This window comes from Ovis canadensis, chromosome 15 (genome assembly GCF_042477335.2).
Source record: "Ovis canadensis isolate MfBH-ARS-UI-01 breed Bighorn chromosome 15, ARS-UI_OviCan_v2, whole genome shotgun sequence".
Classification (NCBI taxonomy): Eukaryota; Metazoa; Chordata; class Mammalia; order Artiodactyla; family Bovidae; genus Ovis; species Ovis canadensis.
The window spans coordinates 24,748,353-24,763,110 of record NC_091259.1 but is presented as its reverse complement, the minus strand read 5'-3'; the positions used below and the strand labels follow the sequence as shown (position 1 = coordinate 24,763,110).

At 38.6% G+C, this 14,758-nt stretch overlaps 1 protein-coding gene across 1 annotated transcript in view; it reads left to right on the top strand.

Moving 5' to 3' along the window:
• Window positions 1-14,758, top strand: part of ALKBH8 (alkB homolog 8, tRNA methyltransferase) — a 137,204-nt gene that overhangs the window by 15,731 nt on the left and 106,715 nt on the right. The window lies entirely within an intron of this gene.

Genomic DNA, 14,758 nt, shown 5'->3' with positions numbered 1-14,758 from the left:
TCCCTGCCCTTGGCAAGCAACCAAAAATCTGCTCTCTATATCTGTAAGTCTGTTTCTGTTTTGTAAATAAGATCATATGTGTCATATTTTAGATTCCATATAGAAGAGATATCATATGGTATTTGTCTCTCTCTTTCTCACTTACCTTAGAATGATAATCTCTGTTTCAATCCATGTTGCTACAGATGGCATTCTTTCATTTTTTATGGCTGAGTAGTATTCCGTTGTGTGTGTGTGTGTGTGTGTGTGTGTGTGTGTGTGTGTGTGTACACATACATCTTTATCCATTCATCTGTCGATGGGCATTTATGTTTCTTCCATGTTGTAAATAATGCTACTGGGAACATTGGTGTGTATGTGTATCTTTTTGAATTATAGTTTTGTCCAGATGTATGCCCAGGAGTGGAATTGCTGGGACATATAGCTACTCTAGATTTTTGAGAAACCAACATACTGTTATTTCACATTTTTCTATTACTTGACCATAGAAGCAAAAATGAATATTTAAATTTTATATTAAGTATTTAGAATCTGGTTTGTTTATGGAGGGGCATACTGTAGATATGAGAAACCTTTCTTAGATTTAAAAAGTGGCCTGATTGTGTTCAAACAAAATACTTAAGTAAATACTGTTGTATTTGCTGTTGGTAATTGCAGTGGATAAAATGTACCATGACTTTTATCTTAGCCTTGATTTTTATATTTTTAATATGTTGTGTGCTGGGCTCCCTTTGGCAGCACACATACTGATATGTTATATGCCTCTCAACATTATTATTTCTAAAACTGAGGCTTAGAATGTTGACTAAAAAAAAACCAGTCATAACCTAGAAATTAACAGTTATGTTTTATTTTCTGGGAATGTTTAGGACTTCAAGCCCAGGAGACAGCATCTCAAGTAGTCCTGAGAAACTGCTTTGAGGCAGTGGGGGAAGCAGTCAAGTTATGTAGGAGTTTGCAATACAGTGGGGCAGGTAGTCTGAATGTCAAAGATTACTGTTAATTAGGGAAAATCATATATCTTTCAAGTTAAGGAATTTAATACTTTTCTAAGTTTAGAAAGATGCAAGCATCTGGGTATATTGAAATAATTTCTTCCATGTGTACCTCACTTGTGTGGGGCCAGAATCCTGTTTCTTGACTTAAAAAAAAAATTAACTTTTAATTGAAGGATATTACTTTACAGTATTGTGATGGTTTTTGGCATACATCGACATGAGTCAGCTACAGGTACACATGTGTCCACCCATCCTGAACCCCGCACCCATCTCCCTCCTCACCCCATCTCTCTGGGTTGTCCCAGAGCACTGACTTTGGGTGTCCTGCTCCATGCATTGAACTTGCATGGTCATCTATTTTACATATGGTAATATACATGTTTCAGTGCTATTCTCTCAAATTATCCCACTTTCGCCTTCTCCCACAGAGTCCAAAAGTCTGTTGTTTACATCTGTGTCTGTTTTGTTGCCTTGCATATAGGATCGTCATTACCATCTTTGTAAATTCCATATATATGTGTTGTTATACTGAATTGGTGTTTCTCTTTCTCACTTACTTCACTCTGTATGATAGATTCCAGTTTATCCACCTCATTAGAACTGACTCAAATGTCTTCCCTTTTATAGTTGCATATTATTGCATTGTGTATATGTACCACAATTTCCTTAACCATGCATCTGCCAATGGACACCTTGGTTGCTTTCATGTCCTACCTATTGTAAACAGGGCTGCAGTGAACATTGGGGTACATGTGTCTCTTTCAAATCTGGTTTCCTTGGTGTGTATGCCCAGCACATACACAACTGGGCATACACAGTTCTATTTGCAGTCTTATAGGGAATCTCAATATGGTTCTCCATAGTGGCTGTACCAGTATGCATTCCCACTAACAGTGTAAAAGGGTTCCCTTTATTCCACACCCTCTCCAACATTTACTGTTTGTAGACATTTTGATGGTGGTCATTCTGACTGGCATGAGATGATACCTCATCATGGTTTTGATTTGCATTTTTCTAATAATGAGTGATGTTGAGCATCCTTTCCCATGTTTATCAGCCATCTGTATGTCTTCTTTGGAGAAATGTCTGTTTAGTTCTTTGGCCATTTTTTGGTTGGGTTATTTGTTTTTCTGGTATTGAGTTGCATGGGCTGCTTGTATATTTTGGAGATTAATTCTTTGTCAGTTGTTTCATTTGCTGTTATTTTCTTTCATTCTGAAGACTGCCTTTTCACATTGCTTATAGTTTCCTTCATTTGCAAAAGCTTTTAAGTTTAGTTAGGTTCCATTTGTTTATGTTTGTTTTTATTTCCATTACTCTGGGAGGTGGGACATAGAGGATCTTCTTGTGGTTTAAGTGTTCTGTCTATATTTTCCTCTAAAAGTTTTATAGTTTCTGGTGTTACATTTAGATCTTTAATCCATTTTGAAGTTAATTTTGTGTATGGTGTTAGAAAGTGTTCTAGTTTCATTCTTTTACACATGGTTGACCAGTTTCCCCAGCACCACTTGCTAGAGAGACGACTGTCTTTTCTCAATTGTATGTTTTTGCCTCCTTTGTCAAAAATATAAGGTGTCCAGGAGTGCATGGATGTATCTCTGGGCTTTCTGTTTTGTTCCATTGATCTATATTTCTGTCTTTGTGCCAATACCATACTGTGTTGATGATTGTAGCTTTGTAATATAGTCTGAATTCAGGCAGGTTGATTCCTCCAGTTCCATTCTTCTTTCTCAAGATTGCTTTGGCTGTTTGAGGTTTTTTGTGTTTCCATACAAATTGTGAAATTATTTGTTCTAGTTCTGTTGAAAATACCATTGGTAGCTTTATAGGAATTGCATTGAATCTATAGGTTGCTTTGGGTAGTGTACTCATTTTCTCTACACTGATTCTTCCAATCCACAAACATGGTATATTTCTCCATCTATTTGTGTCATCTTTGATTTCTTTCATCATTGTTTTATAGTTTTCTATATATAGGTCTTTTGTTTCTTTAGGTAAATTTATTCCTAAATATTTTATTCTTTTCATTGCAAAGGTGAATGGGATTGTTTCCTTAATTTCTCTTTCTGTTTTTTCATTGTTAGTGTATAGGAATTCAAGTGATATCCATGTATTAATTTTATATCCTTCAACTTTACTATATTAATTGATTAGCTCTAGTAATTTTCCAGTGGTATCTTTAGGGTTTTCTTTATAGAGGATCATGTCATCTGCAAACAGTGAAAGTTTTACTTCTTTTCCAATTTGGATTCCTTTTATTTCTTCTTCTCTGATTGCTGTGGTTAGGCCTTCCAAAACTATGTTGAAAAGTAGCTGTGAGAGTTGGCACCCATTTTTCCTCATTTTAGAGAAAATCCTTTGTTTTTCACCATTGAGGATAATGTTCACTGTGGGTTTGTTGTATGTGGCTTTCATTATGTTGAGGTATGTTCCTTCTATTCCTGCTTTCTGGACAGTTTTTTTTTTTTTAAATTAATAAATGGGTTTCTCTGCATCTGTTGAAATAATCATATGGTTTTTATCTTTCATTTTGTTAATGTGGTATATCACATTGATTGATTTGTGAATATTGAAGAATCCTTGCATCCCTGGAACAAAGCCCACTTGGTCATGATGTATGATCTTTTTAATATGCTGGTGGAATCTGTTTGGTAGAGTTTTGTTGAGGATTTTGCATCTATGTTCATCAGTGATATTGGCTTGGAGTTTTCCTCTTTTTTTTTTTTTGTGGCATCTTTGTCTGGTTTTGGTATTAGGGTAATGGTGGCCTCATAGAATGAGTTTGGGAGTTTACCTTCCTCTGCAATATTCTGGAAGAGTTTGAGTAGGATAGGTGTTAGCTCTTTACATTTTTGGTAGAATTCACCTGTGAAGCCATCTGATCCTGGGCTTTTGTTTGTTGGAAGATTGTTGATTACAGTTTCTATTTCCGTGCTCATAATTGGTCTGTTCAGATTTTCTATTTCTTCCTGGTTCAGTTTTGGAAGGTTATACTTTTCTAAGAATTTTTCCATTTCTTCCAAGTTGTCCATTTTATTCACAAATAGTTGATCATAGTAGTCTCTTATGATCGCTTGTATTTCTGTATTGTCTGTTGTGATATCTCCATTTTTATTTCTAATTTTGTTGATTTGATTCTTCTTCCTTTTTTCATTGATGAGTCTGTCTAACGGTTTGTCCATTTTGTCTATTTATTGGTTGTTGTTCTTTTCCAGTTGCTTATATGTAAAGTTAGGTTGCTTATTTGATGTTTTTCTTGTTTCTTGAGGTAGGCTTGTATTGCTATGAACCTCCCTCTTAGCATTGCTTTTATTGAATCCCATAGGTTTTGGACTGTTGTGTTTTCATTATCATTTGTTTCTATGCATATTTTGATTTCCTTTTTGACTTCTTCCATTACTGTTGGTTATTCAGAAGCATGTTGTTTAGCTTCTTTATGTTTGTGTTTTTTATAGTTTTTTTTTTTCTATAGTTATCTAATGTTACTGCATTGTGATCAGAAAAGATGCTTGAAACATTTCAAGTTTTTAAAATTTACCAAGGCTAGATTTTAGGCCTAGGATATGATCTATCCTGGAGAATGTTCCGTGTGCACTTGAGAAAAAGGCAAAATCCATTGTTTTGGGGTGAAATGCCCTATAGATATCAGTTAGGTCTAACTGGTCCATTGCATAGTTTGAAGCTTGTGTTTCTTTGCTAATTTTTTGTTTGGCTGATATATCCATAGGTGTAAGTGGGGTATTAAATTCCCCCACTATTATTGTGTTACTGTTAATTTCTCCTTTCATACTTGTTAGCATTTGCCTTACATTATTCAGGTGCTCCTATGTTCAGTGCATATATATTTATAATTGTTACATCTTTTTCTTGGATTGGTCTCTTGATCATTATGTAGTGTTCTTTTTTGTCTCTTATCATGGTTTTTATTTCAAAGTCTTTTTTATCTAATATGAGTATTGCTACTCCTGCTTTCTTTTGGTCTCCATTTGCATGAAATATCATCTTCCAGCCTCTCACTTTCAATCTGTATGTGTCCCTAGGTTTGATGTGGGTCTTTTGTAGACAGCACATATAGAGGTTTTGTTTTTTTATCCATTTGGCCAGTCTTTGTCTCTTGGTTGGAGCATTTAACCCATTTACGTATAAGGTAAATTATTGATAAATGTGATCCTGTTACCATTTACTTTGTTATTTGGGGTTCGTTTTTATAAACCTTCTCTGTGTTTTCTGTCTAGAGAAGATTCTTTAGCATTTGTTGAAGACCTGGTTTGGTGGTGCTGAATTGTCTCAGCTTTTGCTTGTCTGTAAAGCTTTTGAATTCTCCTTCATATCTGAATGAGATCCTTGCTGGGTAGAGTAATCTTGGTTGTAGGTTCTTCTCTTTCATCACTTCAAGTATGCCCTGCCATTCCATTCTAACCAGAAGAGTTTCCTTTGAAAGATCAGCTGTTATCCTTATGGGGATCCCCTTGTGTATGATTTATTGCTTTTCCCTTGCTGCTTTTAATATTTGCTCTTTGTGTATAATTTTTGTTAGTTTGATTAATATGTGTCTTGGGGTGTTTTGCCTTGGGTTCATCCTGTTTGGGATTCTTTGGGTTTCTTGGCTGTTTCCTCCCCCATTTTAGGGAAGTTTTCAACCATTATTTCCTCAAGTATTTTCTCATGCCCTTTCTTTTTGTCTTCTTCTGGAATATGTATGATTTAGCTGTTGGGGCGTTTAACATTGTCCCAGTGGTCTCTGAGGTTGTCCTCATTTCTTTTTATTTTTCTCTCTATTCCTAATTTATTTCCACCATTCTATCTTCCACCTCACTTTTCCTCTCTTCTGTCTCAGTTATTCTACTGTTGGTTTCCTCCAGAGTGTTTTTAATCTTAGTTATTGTGTTGTTCATTATTGATTGACTCTTCTTTGTTTCTCCTAGCTCCTTGTTAAACATTCCTTGCATCTTCTCGATCCTTGTCTCTAGTCTATTTATCTTTAACTCCATTTCGTTTACAAAATTTTGGATCATCTTTACTATAATTATTCTGAATTCTTTTTCAGATAGATTCCCTGTTTACGTCTTTTATGTTTGGTTTGGTGGGGTTTTATCATGTTTCTTCACCTGCTGGAGATTTCTGTGTTTTCATTTTGCTTAGCTTGCTGTGTTTGGGGTGCCCTTTCTGCAGTCTGGAAGATTGTGGTTCCTCTTAATTGTGGAGTCTGCTCACTGTGGGTGAGGTTGGACCAGTAGCTTGTCAAGGTTTCTTGGGTGGGAGAACCTGTGTCTGTATTCTGGTGGTTGGAGCTGGATCTCTTCTCTCCAGAGTACAATGAGATGTTCAGTAGTAGTTTTGGGTTGTCTATGGGTTTGGTATGGCTTCAGGCCACCCATCTTTTAATGTTCAGGGTTGTGTTCCTGTTTTGCTGGAGAATTAGTGTGGTGTCTTGAACTGAAACTTGCTGGCTTTTGGTGGAGCTTGGTTTCAGTGTAGGTATGGAGTCTTTTGGGTGGGCTCTTGTCTATTAATGTTCCCTGAGTCAGGAATTCTCTGATGTTCTAAAGTTTTGGAGTTGAGCCTCCTGCCTCTGGGTTTCTTTCCCAGTCTTACTGTAGCCTCACGACTTCTCCATCCATACAGCATAGAAGATAAAACCCCCAGGTTAATGGTGAAACAACTCTGAACAGCCAGAAACCCACAGAAAATTTCACAGAGTTGTAGAGAGAAGAGAAGAGGGAGGAGGGAGACAGAGGTAACCAGGAGGAGAAAAGGGGAGAGACAAAAGTGGAGAGAGCAGTCAAGCCAGTAATAAAGTCCCTAAGTCCTCTCCACAGCCAGGAATACCCAGAGAAATTCATAGTTATATAGAGAAGAGAAGAAGGAGGAGGGCGATAGAGGTGACCAGGAGGAGAAAAAGGAATAGTCAAAAGGGGAGAGAGCTGTCAAGCCAGTAGTTAAATCCTTAAGTGCTCTCCACAGCCAGGGACACCCAGAGTGATTCACAGGGTTGTATAGAGAAGGAGGAGGGTGATAGAGGTGACCAGGAGGAGAAAAGTGAGAGTCAAAAGGGGAGAGAGCTATCAAGCCAGTAATCAAATGCCTAAGTGAAAATGGATATTGAAGATTAGACTCTTAAAGACAGAAAATTAATAATAAATATCAAAAAGCAAAGATTAAAAACTTAGATTAGAGGTTAAACTCCCAAAGATCCAGTATAGAAAATACAAAATTGATCACAAAAATTAAGATATGTATGGAATTTGTTTAAAAAAAAAACTAGTTTCTTTCTTTCTTTTTTTTTTTAGAAAGGTGACAGTAGGCTATAAAAATGAAAGTTAAAGGAGTAATAAAGAATTCAAATTTTCCAAAATTGAAAAGTGATAATAGTAAAAATATATGTAGGGATTTCTGTGGAGCTGTTGTGGGCAATGTGGGTTCAGTTCTGTGTCAGATTGTCCCTTGGTCTGGCTTGTACTTGTCCTCAAGGTCTGTAGCTGCCCCCAAAATAGATAGTATCATCATTAACTTTAGGGCTTTAATTTGTTGCACCTGTCACTTCCAGGGTTGCTGCCCCTTCTTTGTTTATTTTGGCTTCCTCTGTTTGCAAGTCTCTTCAGTGTCTTAATTTCTGCCCTGACGTGAGGGGGTGAAGATGGACACTTATTTTATCTCACTTGTTCAGTTGTGCTGTGGAGAGGGAGGAACATTGCAAACAAATACTGCTGGCACGTGTGGGCAATGCTCACATTGGAGGGACCATCTTGGGTTTGCCACAGCCCAAGGTGCTGTCTACTTTCCGGGTCCACACTGCTCAGGCTCCAGGGTGCTCCGTGAGGGTCCTGTCCCAAGTGGACCCTGTGTTTTGTGCACTTCCCAAGTCTAAGCCTCTCAGGTTCTTGGGTGCCCCACAAGGGCACAGGCCCAGATGGGCTGTCTGTTTAGTGCTCATCCCAGGTCCAAGCTGCTCAGGTGACCAGTGCTTGGCGAGCCCACTGTCCCAGGTGGGCCATGCATCTTAACCAACTCCCTGGTCCCTGCTGCTTGGTTTCCTGTGTGTGCTATGAGGGCCTAGTCCCAGGTGTCCCTTGTGTCTCCTCTGGGAAGCTGATCTCAGGCTGTGACACTCCTGGTGGATGTGAATCTTCCAGGATCCCAGGAAGACATGGTTAGCTGGCAGCCTGTTTACAGCTAGGTGGAAGATGCAGTCTCTTGTGCCAACATTGCAGGGCCCCTTGCCTTGTGACTCTGGCTGTCGCACACCTGCCTCTCTGCCTCCGGGGAAGGAGGGCCCTAAATAGCAGCTAGCTTCCTCTCCTTTGGTATTTGCTAGGATGCAGATGCAGTCTTTTGTTCTGTGAAGGCACCAGGTGTTACCACGTGTCATTAGAGCCTTTTGTAGGAAATGTCCTTTTTTTTCCCCATCTCTCTGGCGATCCCATAGTTTGGGTTGCTATGTCATATTAGCCTACTCAGATTGTTCACAGGTCATCCAAGCCTGATATCTATCCTAAGGACCGATGATCCAGCCTGTGCCCCTCCCTGCCCAGCCCCCACTTGCTAGTGGCAGATGCGAGTATCTCAGCCACTTCTCTGCTGGTAGTTGTGGTTAAGTGTGTATTCTGTGGTTTTTTTTTTTTTTTCCCAGTTATGCTCCAGCTGAGACTCCACAGCTCCCCACTGACACACCTGTGAGAGTGTTTCCTATTGTGTGGAAGCTTTTCCTTCTTCACGACTCCCTCCCTGGGACAGGTCTCCATTTCTAAATCTTTTGTTTCTGTTTTCATCTTTTATCTTTTGTCCTACCTCTTTTTGAAGACATTGGGCTACCTTTATGGGTGTCTGGTGTCCTTTGCCAGTATTGAGATGTTGTTTTGTGGAAATTTCTCCATATTCAAATGATCTTTTGATGAATTTGTTGGGGAGAAAGTGGTCTTCCCATCCTGTTCCTCTGCCATCTTGGAACCACCCCCTGTTTCTTGATTTTATTATATCCTTAGTTCTTCATTCTCCATAGGGAGTGGTGACAGCTGACAGTTGCTGAATTAAAGGCATTATCCTCTCTTTTGGGTGCCCTCTGGGCTCAGCAATTTATGTTTGCAGGCCTAAAATCAGTGATGGTTGTTACATCCTTGATTACTAATATGGCAGGAAATATTCCATTTTACAGTCCCTGCCCATGGTCGGAAATTTGACCAATATTTGAGAGACATTTCATGACCATTTTTTGTCGTGTGGTACTTGGCAGATCATCCTAGATTGGACCAAAGTTCTTTCTTGTTGATATGTCACTTCTGGTAATTTCCAGATTAGACTCATTGACAGATAACAAAAGATTCTCTGGATCCTCTATCTTTTAACCTATTAGGATCCATGAGATATTTTACCTTGCCTGCTTCCTCCCACACCTAGAATCACACTATCACAATTACTGATGGCATATAGAACTACATTTTTGACCAGTTGCTTGAAGTTATGTAGTCATCATTATATTTGTTGCATGCCTGGTTACATACTGAAAGAGACAAAAATCTTATGTAATGTAGCTAGTAACATTGACAAAGTCATAGTGTAGCAGAGAGATAAAGGTATAAACAATTTGGAAACAGAGAACAAGTTAAAGAACAAATTATTAGTATAACTAGTTGTGATCAAGTTGCAATAACCATCAAGTCCATAAGAAGGCCAGCTGGAGAAGCCAAATCTTGGCAAGGTCGACTAAGCATCTTCACTTTCACTTTTCACTTTTCATGCATTGGAGAAGGAAATGGCAACCCACTCCAGTGTTCTTGCTTGGAAAATCCCAGGGATGGGGGAGCCTGGTGGGCTGCCATCTATAGGGTTGCACAGAGTTGGACGTGACTGAAGTGACTTCACAGCAGCAGCAGCAGGCAGAGAGAAAAATGTAAATGTTTTATCTTTGTTTACAAAGGCATTCTTTATCAACATTTTGTAGGTCACAGCATAAAAAAAAGTTTACTGGAAAACAGATTGAAGTTAGTATGTTCTGAAGTCAGTTATAAATCACATTTATCAGTTCAATCTATATGAAGTAAGCAGATTTTCCATTATAGTTTGTAATTTGTTATGCAATTAAGTAGCATTAAGCCTATCAGAAACACATTTGTTTAAAAATTCTTTCTGTGTCCTCTTGAAAATCTTTATTATGTAAAAGCAGTGCAAAATTATGATAGTCTGTAAAGGACAAAACTTAAAATAGCATGGTTATAGAGTTGAGTACAATGTAATTAGGAAACTTGGATATTTCTGCAACATGTAACATGTTAGTATAATCACTATAGTTATGACTGATAACATTATATCAGGACATACCAGATGTTAGGGATGTCATATAAATTTTGAAATATCTGTATTAATGATATTTATCCATACATTACAACCTAAAGTTCACATTCAATCACTTGACAATGTTTTTGAGTAGGGGCTTCTCTGGTGGCTCAGATAGTAAAGAATCTGCGTAAAATGTGGGAGACCTGGGTTCAATCCCTGGGTTGGGAAGATAAAAATACTAAATAGACTTAGTTTAATATTCATCTCTGAGATGTCTCAAAGACTCTTCTTCAAAGCATCCATCCCAGTTAGCTGGAGACTAAAAGAGCTTTAGTTAGATTTTGATATTTGGGAAGTTTGTTAGAAATATAAAGATTTTAAAGCACAACAGGATCATAGGTCACTGAAACGATACCTATTCATTTAACCAAAGTCACAAAAACTATTAAAAGAAAATAAATATAGATTGTTTAAGGGCGCAGAAACTCACACAATCTATTATAAAAGGAGCACTTTTAACAAGTTAAATTCCAGTCCTATACTAGCTCACTTGAAGTCTATTTACTCAACAACTTCAATCTAAATTTGGTTAATCCTGACTGTGTACAGAACTTTTTCTTCAGGGTTTGTTTCCACAATCTCTGATCACTTTCTGTATCCATCCTGTGTCTCATTTTCCACCCACATAAAATTAACCAGCTCATACTTTTTTTTCAATAAAATGTAATTCCATTTCTCATACCTTTTTAATGAAATCATACATTCTACTTCTTATTGTGTACTGAAATGTTACTGTGTTATTCACTTTAACTACGTGTTTAAATTAGAATCCTCAACTCTTAAAGCCTTGATTTTTAGTAAAGCTAACAAACAATTGATGAAAGTGAAAGAGGAGAGTGAAAAAGTTGGCTTAAAGCTCAACATTCAGAAAACAAAGATCATGGGAAGTCCACCACTTCATGGGAAATAAATGGGGAAACAGTGGAAACAGTGTCAGACTTTATTTTTGGAGGGTCCAAAATCACTGCAGATGGTGACTGCAGCCATGAAATTAAAAGACGCTTACTCCTTGGAAGAAAAGTTATGACCAACCTAGATAGCATATTCAAAAGGAGAGACATTACGTTGCTGCCTAAGGTCCATCTAGTCAAGGCTATGGTTTTTCCAGTGGTCATGTATGGATGTGAGAGTCGGACTGTGAAGAAGGCTGAGCACTGAAGAATTGATGCGTTTGAACTGTGGTGTTGGAGAAGACTCTTGAGAGTCCCTTGGACTGCAAGGAGATCCAACCCATCCATTCTGAAAGAGATCAACCCTGGGATTTCTTTGGAAGGAATGATGCTAAAGCTGAAACTCCAGTACTTTGGCCACCTCATGTGAAGAGTTGACTCATTGGAAAAACCTGATGCTGGGAGGGGTTGGGGGCAGGAGGAGAAGGGGACGACAGAAAATGAGATGGCTGGATGGCATCACTGACTCGATGGATGTGAGTCTGAGTGAACTCCGGGAGTTGGTGATGGACAGGGAGGCCTGGCGTGCTGCGATTCATGGGGTCGCAAAGAGTCAGACACGACTGAGCGACTGAACTGAACTGAACAAGCAATTATGAACCGTCTTCAAATTGAAAGTGAAAGTGGCTCTGTCGTGTCAGACTCTTTTTGACCCCATGTACTATACGGTCCATGGAATTCTCCAGGCCAGAATACTGGAGTAGGTAGCCTTTCCCTTCTCTAGGGGATCTTCCCAACCCAAGGATTGAACCCAGGTCCCCATTGCCGGCAGATGCTTTACCAGCTGAGCCACAAGGGAAGCCCAAGAACACTGGAGTGGGTAGCCTATCCCTTCTCCAGCAGATCTTCCCAACGCAGGAATTGAACCAGGGTCTCCTGCACTGCAGGCAGATTCTTTACCAACTGAGCTATCAGGGAAGCATTTTATAAATTGGTGAGCATAAACACCAGTGATAATTTTTAAAAACATTTGTTTTCTCATAGAGAACATCTCAGGTGATATGAAACATTTTCAACAATATTTCCAACTGCCTTTAGTTTTTCTATTTAGTAATTGATGTCTCAGTATCTTTTTAGCTATTTAATAAACTTTCGTCACTTAAATTAACACAGTTGTAGAACTTTAAGTTACCAGATATCTGGAAAGATCATTTTAAGTGGATATTTCTAAAATATAATTACTGTAAATTTTTTATACCAAAGTTCTTATTTCATTTACTTTTACTTTAAAGTTATTTCATGTCAAGTTATTTTTCTTGCAAGAGATCTAGTAAGGTCTTATTTATTAAACCTAGGTTAGGTACAATAATCTTAACATGTCTTAATTAGATCAACAATCTTAAACATCAATATCAGATATCAACCTGATAGTGAATATTTCCCAGTTCACATGAACCTGAAAGTCATCCTTGCCATTTTAAATATAAGTGCTTTTTATTAAAATTAAGTAGAACTCTTTATAAACTTAATTTTGATAGTACTTTCTAGAAGTAGAGATATCTCATATGTATAATGTGTACACAGACATAAACGGGCAAACTAGAGATCTCATGGCTTTACTAAAAGCTTAGATATGAACCACACGTAACAATATAAACTTACTAGTTTACAAACAGAATACATTAAGATTGCTTGCTCAGATGACTAAGGCTTGTTATCTGTAAGTTTGGCTAAGGGAGCATTTCCAGTGATTTGAATTTTAAAACTGCCATTTTTTTCCCCTTTGTTTTAGGTTTTGTGTGCCTGAGTTAATTGGGCTCAGTCTCAGGTCCTCATGGCCTGTATTCACATTCTGGTTTTAGAGATTTGGAAGAGAAAGACAGTTGTTTTTAGCTCCACGAAGAACAGTTCTGTCACCTAAAGTTATTGAAATCAGTGACAAGATTTTAACTGGACTGAAATGTATTTTTCAAAGTTCTGTGTTCTATAATTTCAGAATTTAATTTATCATGCCCTTAAAGGTTTGTATAAAACATTCAGCAAAGACTGTTCTGAGTTTATGAGTTAAACCAAAGCAAAATCACTAGTTTTATTTTTATTACCCTTTGCATGTTAGTTCCCAGTTTTTGCTTATTTGTGTGGCTCAGGTAACTGCTGGTTAGTACAGTTAGTCAGTGGCACCCCAATCCAGTACTCTTGCCTGGAAAATCCCATGGATGGAGGAGCCTGGAAGGCTGCAGTCCATGGGGTCACTATGAGTCGGACACGACTGAGCGACTTCACTTTCAGTTTTCATTTTCATGCATTGGAGAAGGAAATGGCCCCACTCCAGTGTTCTTGCCTGGAGAATCCCAGGGATGAGGGAGCCTGGTGGGCTGCTGTCTATGGGGTCGCACAGAGTTGGACACGACTGAAGTGACTTAGCAGCAGCAGCAGTGGCAATCTGTATGCCTTGTCTTATAATACCGCACAGGGGAATTATTCCCTAATTCACAATTTAAGCAAAAGAGATGTGACCGTCTTGTACAAAGAAACTAAAGCCCTTTGTTTAAGGTTTTACCAGTCCAGCTTTTAACTTTAACTGTGTTTGCAGTGAAGAGACCCCTCAATTTCCAGGGTGAGATTTTCTCCAATTTCCGATCAAGTAAACACTTGTAAGTTTTGTAACATACATTTGCCCAGCTAGGGTACTGGAACTCTGTCTTTCCTTTTAATTTTGAAACCTTGGTTTCCCATTTTGAAGTCAGTTTGTCAAGATAAAATTGCTAATTTGGATCATGTGGCAGACCAGCGTGTGCTGCTTGAATGCTTCGTCTTCTGGTTTTGCCTCAGAGTTGTTTCAGCCCCCTCTTATGTGCCTTGAATATCCCAGTGAAGTATAAGACTTCCATAAGTGCTCAAATTGTGGAATGGCTAATTCTTATGCATGTCTCTGGTTGAGCAGATTGTTAATTATGTGAGTGGGTTTCCCTGTAAATGCAGCCTTGTGCACCTACAGACCTAGAGGTCTGCCTCTACCACTCCTGCAAGGTTCTGTCACCTGAGAAAGCTATTGCTGGCTGGAAGGAAGAGTCCCTTCGGAGCTCAGAAGTTCTCATAAGATTTTTATTTTATTTTGACACACTCTGTTAAGGTAAACTAAATCAAGGAAAAACAAGCCAGTCTTACCCCTAATAACTCAGTCCTACCTTACTCAGTGTTTAACTGAGCAAAGTCTCTCAACTGAGGCTATCTATTCAGTATCCAAACTGAGCCTTCCCAGTGCCTTAACACTGAGGGTTCCCTGCTGGAGCAGAATCTTCCTAATCCTCTGACTGAGGGTATCCCACCCTGTGTCTAAACTGAGCAGCCAGGTACACCTTGAAACCAAGTTTCAAGGATAACTTTTCCCCCCACTGAATAAAACTTAGGATCATCAGCCAATAATGGCATATCCTAGAACCAGGAGAGACTCACCCAGATTCATCTGGACTGGCTGAGCAGGCTGATGGGCAAAGGAATCAGGCACTGGATCTCTGTAGAGTCCAGGTGAAGAAG